At 40.3% G+C, this 12,163-nt stretch overlaps 1 long non-coding RNA gene across 1 annotated transcript; it reads right to left on the reverse strand.

Moving 5' to 3' along the window:
• Window positions 1-4,407: 4,407 nt before the first annotated feature.
• On the reverse strand, window positions 4,408-8,899 carry LOC118162620. The gene is made up of 3 exons (XR_004748539.1): window positions 8,794-8,899; window positions 7,052-7,602; window positions 4,408-5,882 (listed from the first exon to the last, which is right to left on the reverse strand). It is a non-coding gene; the product is annotated as an uncharacterized LOC118162620 (long non-coding RNA).
• Between the last annotated feature and the right edge of the window lie 3,264 nt (window positions 8,900-12,163).

The raw sequence follows: 12,163 nt of genomic DNA on the forward strand, positions 1-12,163 counted from the left end.
TCGTGCGATGCTCTGGAGGTTGCTCCTCCATCTCCACGGCCTTCCCGATCCAAGCACTAAGGGAAGGTGTTGGGATTCCAGCAGAGATTCCCAATTTGGGTCTCTATGGGCTGGCATCGAGCCCTTATTTGATGCACGGCTTGTTCCAACTGCCCCTGCTCAGGTCAGATCAGGTACACACAGCCCAGTTTGCCCTGGACTCTAAATAAAGATATTTTTGGCAAAACGTCTCCTAGAGCTAGCTGCCCCACCGTGCCTGGGAAAAATCACTGCAAAGGGCTCGGAAGCAGGCGCTGGAGATTGTCAGGAAAGCTGCAGTGATGTGGGAGATAAAAACCCATTCGGGAAGGCAGATTTACGTCTGGCTCCAGCACAGCCCCACTTGCTCCCAGGGCTGCTTTTATTCCATCCTCTCAGACCAGCCCTGAGACGTGAGGTGAGGCACACACCAGTGAGATCTGTAGGATATCGTCCTCCCAGAGGAGTCCCAGCCATCAGATGCCAGGGGACCAGGAGCAGCAATAACTCCTTGGACAATCCTTGTGGGCATCCACCCAATAGTTCCTTCTCCAAATGCAGCCTCTAGAGGTGCCAGGGCTTCATTCCTCGCTGATTATACACCTGCAGACCCTGGGGAGCAGGGAGGGAAGGGAAGGGAAGGGAAGGGAAGGGAAGGGAAGGGAAGGGAAGGGAAGCAGTGACAGAATGGGGTACATCCATGGACCAAAGAGAGACTGAAGACAGTTCCTTTGTGTCCAGATAGCTACTGATAGCTATCCCTATACAGGACTACCACTCCTATAAATAATCACTGCCACCCTGATATCAATAGCAACCTGCTGTTGCATTCACCAATTTTCACAGATTTAAGAATTTAAAATCTCATCCTGCAATGCCCTAATTGTGTGTGTAACCTTTACAGCTTAAATCACCTGTGAGCTAACACAAGGATTAGCACTGCAGGTACAAAATAGTAGAGACTTGGACCCTGTTCTGAAGTCTTATTACCAAATCTTCAAGGCAGACAAAAGTTCAGCATTTGAGCTGAAATGTCATAAATGTTTGCCTCTGCTTTTGTGATAAATAAATAGTGTTCTCTCCCTTGCTTCCTCTTCTCTCTGATTATAATAGCATGTTTAAGCCTCTCAAACACTCAGATGAACATGATCATATACATCCCTATGATGCAGCCCAGATTTGATCATGAGAACTGTCTCAGCAGTTCTTCAAGAACTGAAACTACTGAAACTATTTATGAAACTGAGTTTCTTTATTGCTTTTCTTCTCTGTCACATCACCCTATATTTAAACAAAGAATTTCAGCAGTTAGTATATAAAATCTATGTATTTACAGCTGTAAACTAGTTTGGAACAAATTGCGTAACAAATTCTTTCTAGTTTGCGTTTTCTTGCAGTTGTGTTAAGGGAATTCCTACCTCAAATTATGTAGTCTCAACCCTTTACTTATATTCTGCACACATATAAAAATTAGTAAAAATAGTTTAGACAAATATTTGGTTGCTGTACTGCTCGTGATAAAACAATGAGAAAGAGAACAAGGCTGTCAAGCCCTAATGCTCATCAGCATGCAAACATGGAGATAGTTGTTTTCAAGACTAAATGGACAGAAGTGGCTGAAATCAATTTCGCGTGCATAAGCACCCAACTGACACATCCCAGGGCACATGGGACATCAGGACAAGGCTAGTAGATATCATATAAATATATAGGAGACCCAGGTATGGTGCCCTGGGGGTATATCAAACAGCATGGAGATGTCTATTGCTGAGCAACCGAGTTACAGCTTGTAATCTCAAAGCTGTATGTAGCCATCAATGTGTACAAAGAATTTATTTCTGTAAATTCACCAAGTGGTTTTAAAGAAAACACTCTTTGGTATCTATCCTGTTACTTGAGCACATTTGAGTGATTTAAGTTCAAATCACCAAATTATATGCTGATGTAGGCAGAGGTTATCTTTTGGTAGTTTCTGCAATTGTAGTTCTATGGTATATGGTTATGTGAATGAGACAGGTGACAAATGAACGCCTCTCCTAAACTACTCTATGTGTAGATGAGTGCCAGTTCTGGAAAAAAACAAAAACAAACAAACAAAACAAAACAAAACAACAACAACAACAACAACAAAAAAAAACTAGAAGCTGTAAAAATAGTGGAACATAACCAAGAGGCAGAATCAGAGAAAACTTTCCCCAGTTATGCCATAGCCCTGTAGCTGGGGCAATTCTCTATATGCCTGAATGACTTTTGTTTATGGTGAAGACTGTAACAGGTCTTCAGATTAAAACTACCATTAACATGAGATTTCATTTGCTCCTGACTGGGAAAAAAAAATAAAAAATAAAAAACATTCTTCTAAAGCAAGTAACTTAGTTTTAAGAGAGAAGAATTGAAATACTTAAATTCATCACCATAAAACTTAAGTTGTTCTCAGTGTTTGACTCAGTAGCCAAAAACACAAAATCCAAAACAAAAAAAAAAATTGTTCACACAACCCTTTTAAATTTAGATTAGAATAAATTAAATTAGCTTTTGATTAGATTAAACTAAATTGGATGCCTTTCCTAAAAAAGGAAATGAAACAAAGGAAGCAGAAATTTGACCACAATTACAGGCAAACTACTGGTGGTAAACATGGTTTCCAAAGATGATTGGGAATCAGATATCTACAAAGTCTTGTATTCAAATCTGTGCCAGAACAGCAAGCTCTGACCTTGATAAGATTCACTTAGGATCCTATCTGTTCAAGAAAGTCTTTTAAATACAAAGGTGAGAAAGAACAGAAACAGAAAGCGGAAGAAGCACCTCTACATATTTTATTGAGTGGATAACCTTCCAAATGTTGGTGATTCCTGCCGCTCCCTTCTCCCCCACTAAAAGTTGCACCAAAAAAAAAAAAAAAAAAAAAAAAAAAAAAAAAAAAATCGTGTAGGAAATCTCAGATTGGCTTTTGTGGGGAAAAGCATACAAAACTAAAGATGACAGAATCTGCCACTATACAATGCTATCAGTAGCCATTGCTGGCTCAGAAGAGGCATCTCTCACAGTGACAGAGTACACATTTGCAGGTTACAAATAGCCATGAAAATATCTGTTTTACATATAACTAGTATTTCAAGGCATTCTGGCAAGCTAAAGCAGATGTTCCAATGAAAGTAAGTTTATCAAAATGTTTCTCGATATGCTGCCACATCTTTGCCCAACTCCATTTATACAACAGCCATGACTAAATTTATATAGCAGTTATTGCAACATAAGCATATCGTGCATTCTGCACATATGACCCTCAACATCAACGCATTAAGACAACTTTCCTGCCTAGTTGCCATTGCATGTGACAAGACTAAAATAAAATCACAAGCCTCTTGTGAACTTTAATCACTATATTAACACCCATGAGAAAAGCTTTGGGTGATCCCAATCTTGTTTAAGAGGGTTTAGCTGTAGATACTTACAGGATGTTCTGCCCCTGCTGACTGCTCATTATCCAAAATTAGCTCCCAGAGTAGTCTTTGCCATAGTGTCTGGCAAAGTGGAAGCTGAACCTGTTTTCAAGAGCTTTTGACATTCTCAGGACCTCCACTCTTCCAGGAATGCATGCCTTCATGAAGCAGGATGTTATACAACTTTCTGCAGGGACATGTCAAGAGCATTGTTACTTCACAAGGAAATAAACCCCTGGAATAACAGGGCAGTGATGATTTTGTTACTTTCCTGATACACTTGCCAATTTATTTGGGTTTTGGCTCACACTTAGTGGTTTTCAAGCCTAATGGGTTCAGGCTCTGTAATAGGTCCATTAGGTCTTGGACATAATCGGTCCAATGTTGTAGGTTTTTGAAAGCAAAATTCCTGTTGATCTTAGTGATATTCTCCCAGCATTCATAGAAAAAATGAATCACTTGTGCTCACCTCAAAAAAAGCTACGTGATGCAAAAAAGCCACATCCACAATAAAAATCTTAGATTATGAAAATAGCTTCAAATATTGAATAGGCATGCTTACAGAAGCAACAGTATGTCAGTCAAAGCAGAGCAAAAAATACATCTTTTATACACATAAGTTCTCTTCAGTGCATCTTGTATAAATTATTTTAGATGATAATTCAAATTATTGGAAAGACCAGCCTTACAGTTTCTAAGCTCTGAGAGCCTGTAAAAACAAATTGTTTTGTTGATTTCTTCTAAATTTTCCTAAACAAATGGAGGTTACAGTAGCTGCTCTTTAATTCTAGTAGAATGATGTGCTGATGTAGTATGTTTATTATCTGTAACACTTTTCAATGATACTTATGGTAACTTTGACCTGATAAAATGCTGAAGAGGTTGGTGAGTTGTTGGGGTTTTGTTTTTGTTTTGTTTTGTTTTGTTTTATTTAGTTGGGTTTTTTTTCCATAGAAAAGTGCGCTTTTTTGTCAAAATCTAAAATATTTCACAAAATCGCTCATCAGAAGAGGTTTGGCCATTTTGTATCAATTCTTGTGTTGATATTGTCAAAATATTTAAATTGATGCTTTTCAGTTATTGATATATTATAATAAGATCATTTATTTTACATATTTTATATATATATCGCATACTGCAATTAACAAAATGATAGTTGATCCAAAACCAATTAGAACGACAATGCTAAAATCAACATTTCTCACCTTTTCAAGATGAAAATCTCATTTCCAAGTGAGATATTTCAATTCTTTCAAAGAACTTTTTTTTTTTTTTTTTTTTTTCATGATTTCTTTTAGTTTGCTGTAGACTGCTCTGCTTCCACTGGCTTTGTGATAGGAGTGGAAATGTGTTCACTTTGAACACTTCAAAAAATCACATCCTCTAATTTCATTTTTATTTTTTTTTCCTGTTTCTTTTCACTCCATATCATTAATATACTTTTTAAAACTTTTTGGGAACAGTTGCTTGGTATCGCTACATTTTTCCATATGAAAATTTCTTTTAATGTGGCTATTATGTAAATAAATATGTCTAAAATATACTTTTCTATGTTACAAAGTAGAGCTTTAAAACATATGCTTCTTATAACTCTTATAAAAATTAATGAAACACTCATTCTTATGCAGTAGATCTAGCTTAACTTTGAAAAAATAAGTGAAAATAAAAAAAAAAAAAATAAGTGAAAATAACTAAAATAAATGAGATTGCTGTTAATGTTAAATATCTATTCAAAATAATTTTATATTTAAATCTAGCTCATTCAGCCTCTGGCATATTAATTTGGAAGTAAACCAGTTTCTCTTAAAAATAATAAAGTACTATGCAAATCCAGAATGGACTGTTTTGGAGCAAAGCTGTGCTTTTAATGCATCGGCTGTTTTTGGGTGTAAGTGAGAGGAAAAGACTTCTCAAACATCAAAATCATGGTGTAGGAATGCCAACAAAAAGATTTTTATTTTTTCAGTTAATTCTGTTTGGCATTTCCCAAATCATGACAATTTACTCCCATGGAAGCTGTAGTCTCCACTAAAATAGCTACGATTAAGACAAGCAATTCTGGACTGGTACTGGTCCCAGCCTGTGGTCACAGCATGGTTGGCTGACAGCGAAGAGCTGGAGGCAGAGCCGAGCTTGGCTCTGTGCTGCACGCACCAATTACAGTTCAATCATCGATGAGCTGCTTGCACCAATGACTATTCCACCAAAACACAGAGTTGATGAGCACCCCTGAAGCAGAGTCTATCAATTCAGTACCAGCTCAGGGTGGGTCTGTCTCCTTTGGCATAATGGGGAATAAACCATGTTCCTCATGGGGTGTCCATGTGGCATGAGAGGCCTGGAGAAGTCCCACTTCCACCCCACATTTTAAAATGACTGGACATGAAGAGGCCTAACAGGTCTGCATGGGACTTGACTCTGCAATAGGTAAGTTAAAAATATTATAGCAAGTGCACTTGTGATGGAGGATCAATAGCTGTTCATTCTGGGCAGAAACACAGAGAGAAGAGTGACCACTCTTCTTCACAAAGTTCACAAAGAGATTCATGGCTTTCCAGCAACAGCATGAGACAGAAAAATACATCCATTAGCTATTTATAAATGACCAAGAGCCTCCAGTAAGTGTCTTTGTGACCATGTCTCTGATTGCTCTGGCAGCCCTTCCCCACCATACCCATGCTCCACCTGAGTAGGCATTGCACCAAAAAAGGGGCATGCTGCATTTCAGCACAGTAGTGATATCTGTGGGTGAAGCACCCTGTATTGTGTGAGTCAGATAAGCTATGTCTCCAGAAATGCATGTTTTTCTTTGCTGGCACACACACACACACACACACACAAAAAAAAAAAAAAAAAAAAAAAAAAAAAAAAAGTAGACTAAGAATTAAGGGAGTGAGGGGAAAGAGGAGTAGGGTGACACGGTTCAGCTTTCCCTGAGGAAGAGACATTTGTTTTTCGACACAGAAGTAAGATAGGAAGCAATGCAGTCTGACCAAAAGGCAGCTTGAACCACATACAGCTTCCATTTATAGTAGCTTGCCGCTGGCCAGCCCTTTTGAGGATCGGATCAATATTTGGCATAGGCCACTATGTTTGCTTTCAACTTTAGTCATTACAAAAGACCAAAGTTTTTCAGGTCATATAGACAATTTCTACCTGAAGGGAAAGTGAAAAAATATGAGCATTTGCCAAGCTGAGGGAAAGCAAATGATATAAGTTTGTAGCTGTTTTACAAGAAGCAACCTTTCCAAACATTACACATTCTTAGTAGGAATAGTATTAACCCTCTTAGGAACAGTGGGAACTCTACATCAACATTCAGGCTGATTTATTCGTGATCAGCCTGCTATTATCTAGGACTCTTCTTGAATCAATCAAAACCTCTTGTAATGGAAATACTGTGTAGCAAAAAGTGTCATACCTTGTAAAAAGGAAAATCCATTTCACTATTGGATATATCACATCAATAAAAAAATCACTTATCACTGGACAAGAAGACGGATTTTTTTCAAAGTGGCTGGGATTTGGGGGGAGGAGCAGAGGTTATGGTTAATGTTATTAGATTAGGACCACTGTTTGCAACTTACCTTTTGAATGATGTATTTTGTTATCCAATGAAGCAAATCTACTGTGGCTTTCATCAGTTTCTCTTCTTCATACTAACAGCAGTAAGGATGAAGCTCTGCATTTTTTAAAGAAAACACATTAACAAAATTTTGAAAACAGTAGTTTGTACTTTTTTTTTCCTAATATCTTTGTTGGCATTCACATTTTTCCTTGAAAGGAATGGTGATGGCCAAGGATGAAGGTTCTGCAAGGGAACAGTACAGCTTCGCTCTACCTTCACATCAGGTGCACAGGGGAGCTGAACAGCAGTTTTCCACAAGGGTTTGTGAAGGCCAGGTAAATCTTTTCTTGCAGTAGTGTGGCCACTCAGAAGCTCAGAGGTGGGAAGACTGGAGGAGTCTGGCTGGTATGGGCACATTGAAACCCAGGCCCAGCTCTTGGATGGCAGCTGGAGAGGTGAAGGGTCTGACAGCTTCAAATGGGTGCAGGCCTGACTGCTCCAAAACCTAAGTACAAGCTGAGCTGGGAATTGCTATCACTGTAGTTCACCTTGTCCCAGTCTGCTGCAATGCTGGAGAGGAGACATGCATTTCAGATTTATAATAATAATAGTCATCATCATCATCATGATCATCTGCTGCTGCTTTGGTCTAGACTTGCCTTCAGCAAAACAAGGCAGATTTTCCTGCTGGAGGCTGAAAGCTGCTGTGAGAACATGCAGAGCATCCTCCTGGGATTTGTCTGGCCTTTTCCAGCTTCTTTTATGCAATGCCTGAGCAGAAAAGCCATTGTGTATTCAGTTACAGTCTCTTGTGGGGGCAGCAGTTCTCCTGGTAGAGTGGGGGAGTAGGATGGGGGCAATGGGTCCTGATCCCACTGTTCTCCTGACCCCCCACATCAGGTAAAGAAATCAAGGCTGGCACAAAGAGGAGTGGAAACAATCAGGCATGGAAGCCAATCATGTGAACTCCCCTGCCCAGGGTGAATGCTCTCTCTGATGATGCTATTACAAGGTACGTGGAAATTAGTAATGGGACAGATCCCCGTGAGTGGCCTTTGCCTGGGTAAGGATTCATCCTGTAACAATCTTATCACACAAAATATTCTTAATCCAGTGCTTCCCTGGCCCTGGTTTTCCTTGGACACATCCTTCTCCCTATTTCCCCCCCAGCAGATCTTATGTCTGTAGGTCCTATGGGGTCACAACATGAGCTGCATGCATCAAGGGTGGCCCCACATCTAATGGGCTATGATCCGGCCCTGGCCATGCCTCCTGGTATGTATGTGGAGCTGCCACAGATAACCAGGGAAACCCAAGCAGAAACAGAGCAGCTCTATGAGTCAGAGAAAAAATTCCTCAGTTTCAAATAAGCACGGAGGTGTCTGGACCCAGCCTAAGCAATATCAGCTTTTTGCTGGGAGCCTTAGAGAGGAGCACCCTCAATAGCTGTAGGAACGGGAAGATGGTGTGAAATTCAGAACTTAACCTGCAATGTGTGGTGTCAAAGCTGGTGCCAAAAGTGCTCCACACCTGGAAAAGCTTTCTCTTGCATCCTCATGTGAGAATCTCAGGATTCAGGTGAGCAAAAATGCAAGGGAGAGACTGGGCTCCCTTTTGAGCTCAGGGAGCTCATGACAACAGGCTGACAGGGAGGGCAGGAGATTTGTGCCCTGCTTTCCACACCTCCTGGCCACCAGCATCTCATCTTTGGCCAAGAAGCAAAGCTGAGCAGTAAAACTGTGGTTAGGCATGAGTTAATACCTCTCACACAGGCCTTGTATGGCAATGCCATAATTCAGTGAGCTGGGGAAGGTTGCATGAAGCCTCTTTCCATGGCATCTCTCCAAAAACAGTGCCGAGGCAACTGTCCTCTCTAGCTGGCAAAGGAAAGCAAGGGAAGAGGGGTGAGCACAAAACCTGGGATTTTACATCTTTTGATATGAAGTTAAGGATAAACAGGGTGAAAAATGTCATGCCAACCCCACAGAAATCACTTGACATCACAAAATAATTTATCCCCATGATTTTACCTGTAAATCATTGATAAAGCCTACATGTTCTTACAACATATTGAAGTTCATGGATCAGCTCCTGCAATGGAAATTCCATCAAAACATCATTTCCTATTTTAGACCTTATGTGGTCCCATAAACTGGGGACTTAGTTAAGCTGAAGTCTGTGACAGAATGGAGTCCTACAGAGAAGCTCTTTCTACAGAGTGAGATTGTTTGAATTCAGCTCCTCTGCAATTACAGGAAAAGCAAGAAATTCCGTGGACCATCCTCCCAGGGTTCTTAGTTCTCCCTATTAGTATAATTTCCATTCAATCATTAGGTAAAAGAAAGAGTTTGTGAAACAAACTGAAACACTCATGCACACATTAATTCACTCAGAAAAAAAGGTTGTGGGAGGCAGACTTTTCCTCACATACAAGATATAGAGTCCAATTTTACCATCCCTTGACCCTGGATCAGGCCATAACATTCCACCCCACTTTTACTACCTGCTGGATCTCTCCCCATTCACTTCAGGACCTCAGTTCTTTGGTGGTCTTCTGTTTTGACATCTGCTTACCCTTATCTCTAATCAGTTTTGCTGATAGACATTTCCCCTGAGTGCGGAGAAGCTAATAGATTTTATTTTAAACCAACTACTACTTAGTAGTCAGGAAATTATCTTTGTGGCCTGCATGGGTGAGAGACCCAGTTGCCAACATTCCAATGCAGACAGCTCAAGTCTCGCCCAGCTTTATCTGATTTGCTCTGTTTTATTCCTTATGCTCTCAGAACATAATGGCATAATGACCACAATACACTTTTGTATAAACTGCAATTAGACAGAATGCACAATATCCCAAGGCACTGCATGATCAGAGCACTGTAAGTAATTGTTAAATAACGCGGCACTTAACTATGGTTTCTATCAAGAATTGCACCATCTGCCAAACCAAGGAGCTGCACTTGGAACATGCTGCTTACAGTAGACGGAGCAGTTCCAGCAATTGTCACTCGGTGCAAAACTCCTCATTAGAAAAATATAACAAACTGCAAGGTTTTACAGGGAGAAGAATGTCAGCTTTCTGCCCTTGACTGATACAAAAGCTTACTAGAATGTGCAGCAGCCCAAATTTTACTGCAGTGGTTGCACAAAAGATGATGATTCTCCAACTGATATAAATGCCATAGCATCCTGCAACAGGGTGACTTCTTGGGTTTTAGTGGTGGTACATTGAATCCCCAGCTAGAGAGCAGCAGTCTGTTGCATGTGGTAGACAAAAGTAAAATATATATATAAAAAAAAAAAAAACAAAAACAAAAAAAAACAGCTCCAACACTTTCCAAACCTTAGCGAACCATAACGTAAAAGCACAGTACTGGAAAGTAAACTTTGAAGAAGTTACATTTCATTTGCAGGATGCTTGAGAAAACCCCTGACAGCTTTCTTGCTGCTGATTTTAATCAAGTGAAAGGAACCACACAGGTATGAAGAGCCGAGTCCTAGGTAATTTCAATCTGAACTTTCAATGGGAGTGGGATGGTAAGGAATGTCTGCATCTTGGCTTTTAAACAGTAGTCTTTCTTAAAAAAAAAAAAAAAAAAAATATTGGTCTATCAAATGCAATTTTTATTGAATTTCCTTCTGCCGGTTTGTTTTTATTCCATTTCAGTGAAAACAAAGAGCACACACTTGCAAAAACACGTTTCAGTCCAGACAGTCAGTGCAGGAAATTCCTACAGTTCTGGTGAAAACTGGGACTGGAGAGAGAAGGGGGTACGTATTCAGCGTCTCTGCTGAAGGAAGAGCTACAGCACAAATCCAAGAGATGCTTGGCCATTTTGGGTCTGTGCCACCAGCTGGGGTGAGGGCTTTTACCTGGTGGCTCAGGTGAATGCAACAGCACTGTGTTGGTGTGTGTAAAGCCCTAGCAAACGCACATGGGTAATAATAACCTGAAGTTGTGGCTTTGAGGCCGTTTTGGCACAGAAATGCATAGGAAATCTGGAGTCCTCAGTTCTATTGCTCATAGAATAACTTAGTTTTATTTATTTCTAAAGCATTGCACAAATCTAAAACCTGTTTATAAATTCACATCTGTATTCACAACTGAAGTTAAGGACAATATGGACGTGCACAGCATCCCCAAATCAGACTGCTTTCTTCCCCAAAATGGGTCAAGACCGTGCCTTGCTAATTACACTTTATAAGCTCATGTGATTGAAGTAAGCAAATACAGCAAAGCCAGGAATGCAAACTCTGTGCTAGACATCCGTGTTTTGATGGCTCCTTGTCTCCACACCTTATCTGCACTCTTACCAGAGCGGCTGGCAAGCACTGTCTTCAAAGTGCTGAGGTCTCCATGCAGCTGGGGATGGGGAAATAACATCAGATCTCCTCCCTGGGAAAAGGCTCCGCAGAGCTCCAAGCCATGCAGCCAGTTTTCTTGTCACTCCTTGCAAAGCAGTGATCTCATCCTTGCTGTCTCCAAATTTTGTATCTCCAGTGTAGGAGAGGGAAGCAGCAAGGGACAAGGGGAGAGGGAGAGGAAAGCTGCTAGAAGAAAGACCCCATTGTTACTTGCTTTTATTTGTGTGAGTACTTGCCAAGACAACAAGATTGGGTCTGATGACATGAACATAAGGGTCAGTGGGGAGCTGTGCAAAAATGCTTGAACTCCTTGTGCTCGTGATCCTTTGGAAGAAAAAAGGCAACTTCCAGATGTGAAAGATCCTTCCTTCAGTCCCCTAAATCTACCAGATTATACAGCCTGAGACTGTCTGTATTCATTTGCATGGTAGAGCAATTGCAATATTTGCCTTGGAGGGAGAACTGGACCAAAATCCTAGACACAACCACCAAAGCACTTCAGGCAATTGGTATTGAAATAAAGTTGAAATAAAGTTCAGATTTAAACTTCAGGGACATGTTTATAAAGCAAAGGATAAATCCAGGATCTACACTTAAGGTTGGGAATGAACTGCAAAGGCATAAGGCTGTGGTGTACATCTTGCATAGGAAAAACTGACAGTGCAAGCAAGACTGAAAATATTCAGGTATTAATATAAGTTGCCAGAAAGTCAGACAAAAATGTCATGCATAAGCCCAGAGCTGGGCCTCAATGACTTTCTTCTAT

The sequence above is a fragment of the Oxyura jamaicensis genome, chromosome 2, assembly GCF_011077185.1.
Source record: "Oxyura jamaicensis isolate SHBP4307 breed ruddy duck chromosome 2, BPBGC_Ojam_1.0, whole genome shotgun sequence".
Taxonomy (NCBI): Eukaryota; Metazoa; Chordata; class Aves; order Anseriformes; family Anatidae; genus Oxyura; species Oxyura jamaicensis.